The sequence below is a fragment of the Rosa chinensis genome, chromosome 5 (assembly GCF_002994745.2).
Source record: "Rosa chinensis cultivar Old Blush chromosome 5, RchiOBHm-V2, whole genome shotgun sequence".
NCBI lineage: Eukaryota > Viridiplantae > Streptophyta > Magnoliopsida > Rosales > Rosaceae > Rosa > Rosa chinensis.
Window position 1 is genome coordinate 47,858,571 of NC_037092.1, and position 9,006 is coordinate 47,867,576.

The 9,006-nt window shown below is 40.8% G+C and overlaps 1 long non-coding RNA gene across 1 annotated transcript; it reads left to right on the forward strand.

Annotated features, from left to right (window-relative positions):
• Positions 1-192: 192 nt before the first annotated feature.
• LOC121049369 lies at positions 193-1,334 on the forward strand. The gene is made up of 3 exons (XR_005799729.1): positions 193-213; positions 989-1,050; positions 1,267-1,334. It is a non-coding gene; the product is annotated as an uncharacterized LOC121049369 (long non-coding RNA).
• The last annotated feature ends 7,672 nt before the right edge of the window (positions 1,335-9,006 follow it).

Here is a 9,006-nt window from a genome sequence, read left to right on the forward strand (position 1 = left end):
CTGGGTGATGGCTTCTTCTTTTTTTGGTTAAATTTGCTTTGGTTTGTTTGATCAGGCGGATACTGATTTTTCCTAAAGGAAACAATGTGGACTACTTGTCAATGTATTTGGATGTAGCGGATTCGCAGGCGTTGCCTTATGGTTGGAGTAGATATGTGCAGTTCAGCTTGGCTATAGTTAATCAGATTCACAACAAGTACTCAATTAGAAAGGGTATATTTCTTTGTTGTACTTATTTGGTTTCAGTATTTGAGTTTTCATTTTTTCCTTAGTGTCATTTAGAAGCTACTCTTGAAATGGACATACTTGAGGTAATATTTAACCTGATAGATTGTTTTGTTGACCCCTCTTCGTGAATGACTATAGAAACAAAAGAAGGATATTCTCAACCCACTTCTCTCTTCCTCTTCCCCTCCCTAAGACTTTGGCCTGCTGACAGCACTACTGCCTGGCTATCTGACAATGGTGGCAATCGTTTTTTGGGAGTTTGGAAAGATTAAAGAAAAGTGACTGATAAAGAAATTAATGAGGCGTCCAAATGAAATTAATTAATTACAAAGGGTAATTGAGCAACTCATGTTTCCAGTGCTCAGTCTTTGTTTATCATTCTTAATGGTTTTGGTGATTACGATTATCCCTATTGTTACCTAGCATGTACTCATTTGATATTTGGAAACTTTCCCCATCGTTTTTGGCAATATTTTTGTTGCGAAAGTTTATATTTCAGCTTTGTTTGGAAACAAAGGTGTTTCATTTATTATAATATGTAGAATTTGGATGTAACTGAGCTCTCTGGTGTGCTGAAGGGATATGATATTGCAAGAAAGGAAATAGTTAATATCTCTTTCATCTCTTTTTTCTAAAATTGAATTGCATTGATCTACTTCACAGCTATGCAGGAAGCTGAAGGTATAGTATTGGTGGTTCATTTAGTAACTGTTTGTTCTTTGACAATGAGAATTTATTTGTTGCTTTACACGAATTGCAGGGAAAGGACTGCCCTGTTTCTGGCTGAATGCAATGAAGAACAATGACATGCTATCTGAGGAGGTGGGGGCTTATTTGTGCATTACTTTATCTCATATTTAATGTTTACCAGCCCCACGAAATGTTCCTCACTGTTACTTATCTCATATCCGAGAAGGTGGGGGATTATTTGGTCATTTTTGAGCTGTTGGGTTGCTTGGTTTTGTGCTCATGCTTTGCTTTTGGATACTTCGGTTTTGTTGTTCATGAGGTTTTCCTTTTTCTCTTTTCATTGCACAGAGCAGCCAAGTGTAGACTTCAAAAAGATTAGTGCCTCATGTTCACCAGTTCAAGGGTAGCAGCTCCAGGTACACATAAGTTTCCCTTTTTCTCTTAAATAGAAAATTACTGCAACATTCTTTAAATGTCTCTCAAACTTGGGTTAAGTCCACTATCTGCACCCCTCAAATTAAATTGTACAAGAACTTGAATCTAGTTTCAAATCTAGGACATCAAAAAGGTCTAAAACTCACTGTGGTGAATTTTGTTGTTGTTTGATAGTGTTGGTGCACAAAGAGTTAAAAATGGCTGCATTGCTTTCTGCAACTTCCGTGAGGAACAAAACATTGAAGGGTAAGTTCGCCCAGTAAATACAGTCCTAGTTTAGTACCTATATAAGCTATTTCTTTATCAGCTCCTGAAAATCAATGAAGTTAACCGAGAGCTTGTTGTTAACAGTAGCTCAAATGGTGGACCTTGGACTGCCTCAAATTGTTCAGCTTGAAAGCACAAGCATGGAGTGATGAGGTGAGTTAGAAGATTGTATGCATTTTCTGCTGCTGATAGCTTAAATATTACTTAGTAAGGCTGAGTTAAATGAATTGGAGTGCAAAAGTCTTGAGTGAGCCAGACAGAATTGTTGGGGAGCTATTGCAGCCTGGGGGATATCTCAAATTGATTGAGTTGGGTCTTGAAGGTAAGCAATCACCTAATCTAGAATTGTGTGCATTGTGAAATTGTTTAATTTAACTTCATACTTTTAACTTCATACTTCTACTGAAGTTGAATGATTATTACTAAACTAGTACCTAAATTTTGATGAACATTGAACAATATCTATTCCTGACCACAGATTGTGCAAATGAGTCGATTGATGCCCAGAAAGTGTTTGGTTATGCTCTTACAAAGATGGGAAGGATACAACACTGTCTTATCCCTTAGAGGCTTGGAGGCATCTGCTCATATGGACCAGTTTCTCTTCTCTCTGGTCTTAACCCTCGTCCATTACACTTGTTTCTCCATTTCTTTGCAGCTGCCATCTATGGTGTTGGCCGCATAATGCTTCCGTTCCCTTCACCTAAACGCATGTGGCTTGGGTTTCTATTGATCTTGGTATGTCAAAGAAATTATTTACACTTCTGTCTTGTGTTCACGTTTGTCAGTTATGTATAAATTTCCATGTAAACATAACTGGCTGCTTATAAATATCTCTCTGGTGTTCTATTTTCAGAGTGCATCACACATCATATTTAGTCTCTTAAGGTAAGTTCTAAGTTTGAATTGGATGTTTGAATTGGTTAATGACTTAATGGGTAGTTGGGTACTGAATCTATTTCAATATTTTGCAATTGGATTGAACAATTGGAGTATTGGACAATTTGAACTTTGAAGAGAAGAATTTGTTCTTCAGTGGTTCACTTCTTCGTATCTGTTTGAATGAGTTTGCTACTTCTAATTTTGGTACTTAGTCTTGATTTGGATGAGTTAGCTACTTCTAATTTTGCTTATTTACGTGAGTTTTTCTATTTGGCTGAGATTGATTTTGTTTTGTGTTTTCCTTTTGTAAATCATAGTGATTTTCATTGCTTGTAGTCTGGTACATATGATATGCTGCTTTCCTTTTCGTATTGTATGATGACGAGTTAAGTACAAGGTTAGTACATGTCCAAAATGATGATGCTTATTATATATGAAGCTTGTCGCCTCCATTGCTTAATGTCTAAAATAAGAGATCCCAGGTCTGTTAGTGTTAGTTAACGCTCTGCTGGTTCATTTTTCATTTTTGTAAGCTGCCGTTTCAATTGGTTAATGCTCTATTGCTCTACCATTTCAAATTTTCAATTCTTTGATTTCTTCGATTTTTGATTCTTTGGTGCTTTGTGTGTTTTGTCTTCTTCGCTCTTGGTGTGTTTTGTCTTCATCTTTTGTTTTTTTTTTCCTTCTTGTTTTGGGTACAAAGGAAGCCTAGGGCCTGGGAAGGGAAGGGGAGGGGCTAAGCTGGCCTTGGGTTTTGAGTAAATGTTCTAAATGGGGTGCTCTGGTCCCAAAGTGAGTCAGCAATTTATAGGACACTAGGATCAGTAATAAAGCAGTGAGCTAGCAGCAATGTACTTTTCAGGACACCATGACATTATGATCTAACAGTCTCTACTTGTGTGTACTTTTCAGCAATCAAATGAAGCACCATGTCATGCTAAATAAAGTTTAGGGTTAACCACTGATTTAATCATATGGTATATCACTCCTAGAGGTAACTAAAACGTAAGGAATAATTGAGCTTATGGTAACTGGATTGTTCATTGGAAGATACTGGACTGTTCATGCTAATGGTAACTGCAGCGCGTGCAATTATTTTGGTACATTCAGGATTAACAAGTGCCAATTTGGTTGTCTCCAACCGACTCAACAATGGTATGTATAAACTTGTTTACAACTAGATCAGAAAAAAGCATTAAGTACCTATTTACTAATTTCCTATATTCTATCTATGTTTCAGGTATCATGTTCCTCGGTATTGGCTCAAGCCATCCCAAAATTTGTTGGTGGTATTTGAGGAGCTTGCTGGCGATGTTACAAAGATTGATCTTCTGAAAGTCACCCACGTGTTGAGAAATGGCAGACCAAGAACTGAGGCAAACTGAAGGAGCAAAAGAAGCCTAAACTTCGCCTAGAGTGTACAAACGGGCAATCCATTTCTACTATTAAATTTTCAAGCTTCGGTACTCCACCTGGAAGCTATGGGAACTGTAACCATGGTACCTGTCACGCTCCAAACTCTACCGATGTGCTGGATAAGGTACCTTCACAGTAGTGTCACTCTGCTACTGCTTTGCTTCAGTTCAGGGTCAAAGTTTTTCCATTTACCCAAGTTCAAGATCAATAAAACCTTGGACAAACTTGCAGTATTGCTAGCTATTTTGCTATGTTGTTTACTTGGTTGCCCGGATTGTGTAGTGCTTCTAGTTTATTAGCTTGCAGTACTACTGCATGCATATATTTTGTTGTCTGCCTAGATTTTTAGATATGGGCCATTTTGAACTAATTTTCATGATTAGGCTTGTGTACACGAGACGATGATGGATTATTTCCAGAATGATTTTGGATGTGGATTTTATGGTTTAATGAATGACAATTTTAATTTCCAAATGCATGCATGCCAATCGCAACAGGGGACTACTAATATGTGTTATCTCAAATTGCAAGCTACAACAAAAGCACACTAAAATGTGTGGTTGCTGCTGCGCAAAAACAACACAAAAACCCATTAGAAGTCTATTGTCTTTTTGTCAATGGGACAACAGAAAATTGTAGTCTGAAAGGCAAAACAATAACATAAGTTAGATAAAAGTATTGGCTAAAGTGTATAACAACAACAAATAAGTGTGATTGGACGTGATTACAGACTATAAAATATGTACTATTAGTGGTCATTTTTATATTCACACCACAAATATTTGTCGTCTAAATAATCTCAAACGACAGTAAATTGTCGTCGTAATGAGACTAACATAACAGAAAGAATATGATATCTGTTGTCTAAACCATTTCCCAACATCACATATGTATAATTTCAAAACCTTTCACACAACACTTAAATGTCATACAAACCTACCCTAGAACGACACTTAATTGTCCTCTGATGCTCTTTACGACCACATATAATTGTCGTTTAAAGTAAATTAGCACAACCTTTAATTGTTGTTATATGAGAGAAGACACTACATACGAGTCTTCATATTTCTTATTTAAGGGCATTCAGACCACACAAATAAGTCTTGCAAATATGCTTCACACAATAGCATTTAAAAAATACTGTGGTTGTTTTGTTTATCAGACAATACAAAACTGTTGTTTGAATGCTTTTAAAGATACAGATCACAATGTTCCCAAAATGCAAAACTCATCAGACGACACAAGACTTTTATTTTTTTATGTCGTCTGATTTTTCAGACGACAGAACACTTCTGTTGTCTGATGCCCCCAAGAGACGACACCGTACTAGACGACACATTTTTGTTCGTTCAGACGACAGAACAGTTCTGTCGTCTGAAGGCCTTTTTGGCATAGTGTTAAATCTCTCCATGGCTTTATCCTTAAGATCCTCCCCTTCATTTTCTCTTGATTTTCACATTAAAATTGCTGATTTTATTCTCTAATTTCAGCCAACATATCTTGAGGGAATTAAGGAACGAATCTGTACTTGTTTTGAGCATTTTCTTGTTCCACAATCCCTTGAAACTCTCCCTTGATATTCTCAATGTAATCTCCTTGATTTTCACATTATCTCCATCATTTCCCATGGAAAAAATCAGATTTAATATCCCAGAATATCTCCAACATCATCTTCAAGCCATGTGGTCTCCTAGTGCCTTCAGGTTTCCTAGCCTCATCAGGATTCCTGCGTTGACTGGGATTCTTATTTGGACCAGGAAAACTTCATTTCTTCATTTCAGCTCATTTCCTTGTCATTTTCTCCGGTGTACCTAGAAAATAGAAACTAAATTAAAATTTACTAAAAATAGAAACTTTCTAATAATGGAAACTTTCCTAAACAAGAAGGATTTATTTAAGGAAATAACTAAGTAAATATGAGGAAATAACAGTTAAAACGTCGCATTAAAATGCTCATATCAATCACACAGTTCTGCAATTGCAGTTAAATAGCAACATCATTAAAACCATGCATCTCGAAACCCCTAAACCAGTGTAAACCCCCAATTTTTTTTCAAAATCCTAGAACTCGAAACCATAACAATAACCTTTTTGAAATAGCTGCAGTCCTTCGAAACTAACAAATATAGTGTACATACCTCCAACAATATGGAGTATTTACTACATCACCAAGCATAAGTAACACCTACTTTGGGACATCCACAAGACATGGCAAGGCCCAACCGAGACATGCATCGTGTAGCCCTATGTTCAGGCTACGCGGCGGTATCCGGAAGTCACAAATCCGCCACCGGGAAGCCACCTTTCCGCCCTTGCCAAGATGCCCCCATAACATAGCTTTCTACATGTTAAATAGACTAGAATAGTAGCTTTGCTTGTCCCACATCGAAGAACAAGTAAATGAGAGGCATTCCTTCATCTATAAAAGGAATGCCTCCTCCCACAACTCAACACATTCATTACATCTCTTGTAATCTTGTTAGGCCGCAAGGCTCGACACACTAGTATAGCTTTCAAGTGGACGTAGTCTCCCGCTCATGCGGAGGCGAACCACTATACATCTTGTGTCAATCTCTCTCTCTCTCTCTCTCTCTTTATTTATAGCTAACTAGAGTCCCCTCGGATTCTAACGTTAACATTGGCGCCGTCTGTGGGAAGCCAACACAAAGGCTTCGTCACTTACCATTGAGTTAAGTCATCTTAACCAAGTTCAAAATAATTTCTTTCTTTGGGTTATATAATTGAAATTCTTAGCGGTAACTTGCACCTTGAGGGCCGGTCAACGCAGAGCTAGTTTGGTCAACGCCCAAGGAGTGGTCAAAACTTGCAGAAACTGATCAAAACACCAACGCATGGGCTGGTCAATGTTCGGTCAACGCCCAACATGGCTGGTCAACGCCCGGCGGGGTCGGTCAACGCCCAACATGGCTGGTCAACGCCCGGCGGAGCCGGTCAACGCTGACGATATTGGTCAACGCTGAACCTCAAAAAAAAAAAAAAAAAAATTGGGCGGCAAAAAATTTCTCTGGACACCCAAGAAATTGTTCTCCACACCCACGTGCAGCGCTCTCCTTCTCCCGCTCCGCCCAGCTTCTTCTTCTGCTGCAATTTCCTGCTGCACGTCTCCACTAGCCACACCAGCCAGCGACTGCAGCTCTGCAGCATCACCTCTGCGAGCCCAACCTCAGCGCCGTGCAACCACTCTACTGGTTCCAACCGCTCCGCTAGGAAGCTCCGCTAGCCGGCACGAATCTTCCGCCGGCCTCCAAGTCTGTCACAGCGCAGTTCTGGGTCTCCGCTGGCCATCCTCTCCGCCAAGCTTCAGTTCTACCAACTCAACCATTTGGTTCATCACCGTCAACTGAACTTGACAAGCTTTGGATAACTCCGCCCAACTTCGAAGTTCCGCCCACTACAGGCCTCCGCTGAGCTCATACTCCGCCGGCAACCCCCGCTCCGCCGAACTTCTGCAGCGCCGCTGCGTACCCAACTGCAGCTCCGTCCAACTTCTTCGACCAAACTCGGTCTCCATCACAGCTCCGGCTCCGCCAGGCTTCGGTTCCGCCGAACTCAAATAAGTGTTCTCCGCCACACTATGCACCGCTACCAATTCCCAGCGGTCATCCCACCACTAGCAGAGTACCGCCAACAGCAGCGGCTTCGCCGGAGAAAATTTTCCGCTGGGCAACCTCCGCCAAGCTTCTCCGCTGAGTTTCACCGCCAGGCCTGGCAGCTCTGCCAAGTCCGACAACAGATTCCGCCAAGAAATCCTCCGCTAAGCGCATCCAGCGGCATATTCTTCCACTCCTTCCGCCAATATCCGTCAGCGGACCTCCTCCGCTGCACTCCAGCTCCGCCGAGCTCCAGCCACCGCTGACCGGGCTCCGTCGAATGCTCCGCACCGCTGCCAAAAGCTCCGCTCCGCTGATGAAACCCGCTCCGCCAGCCTCACTACCGCTGAACCTCACCGCTGGCCACCACCACTGGCCTTAATATGAGCAATCCCTCGATAACGCATCAAGCCTCCCCCCTCAGAGCCTTTGACCTTGGCACCCAAAGTTCCTCATTCGCTCGTTATAGCCACCAGGCAGCAGGCGTCCTCTAGAGGTTCGTCCGACAAACATGATCCGTCAGTGATTGATCAGCCACGCACCGAGGCTTCGACGGGCTGCCATGCACAGCTTCATAGATTTGGGCAAAGCTTCATCAAGAAACGGCGAACTCAACCCGCCAGACCTCTTCGAATCACCTTCTTGCTTTGACTCACCTTTTGGGTTAAAGTCTCCGGTACCATCTCAGCGGATACTCGTTGGATTAGCATGCTGATATTCACGAATCTCATAGAGACTTCACTGGGCACACCTGCAAATCTTCTCTTTACACTCAACTACGGTTGTTTCAAGAGACCTGGGCTGGTTCTGTTCCACACATTCACCCAACAGATAAGTACTTTTATCTTATTTTAATGTCACCTATATCTCAAGTGCGTACCCACTTAAGACCACTTGAGTTGTCAAGCATGACATCATGCTCAATAGCATCTGACACAGCACATGTATATATACATGCTTTGCATATATATTTGTATATATGATCTAGTTTTGTCGCTAAGACTCACCACCAACTATGGTGCACCGCATATTGACATGATCTTACGGTGAGTTTTATACTTACCCTCGAGTCCTTGATAATTGGTGACCATATGTTTAGTCAAGCATGCACGTCTAGTAACCATGTCTTTCTTATGTCAATATAAATTTTAATTGAGCATGCCAAAGACTACCACCACCACGTGGTGCATGCTAGGCTCAAGCTACGGAAACAGTCACCATGTCTCAATTACCACTCTGGTCTAAATTATGCATGTGTCATGCATGTAATTATCTAGGTGAGTGCACCGAAATAGGTTGTCAACATGACATTGCTTAATTGCTTACCTCAAATATTCAAATAGTGTTTCAATCAACACCACCACTATATAAAATTTACCTTACCATGAGTTTGTGGTTGTTAACAATTGCTCATAATCTGAAAGTGCATTTTACATAGCTTATGCCTAATATAATTGTATTTATGAGCTAGCACTCT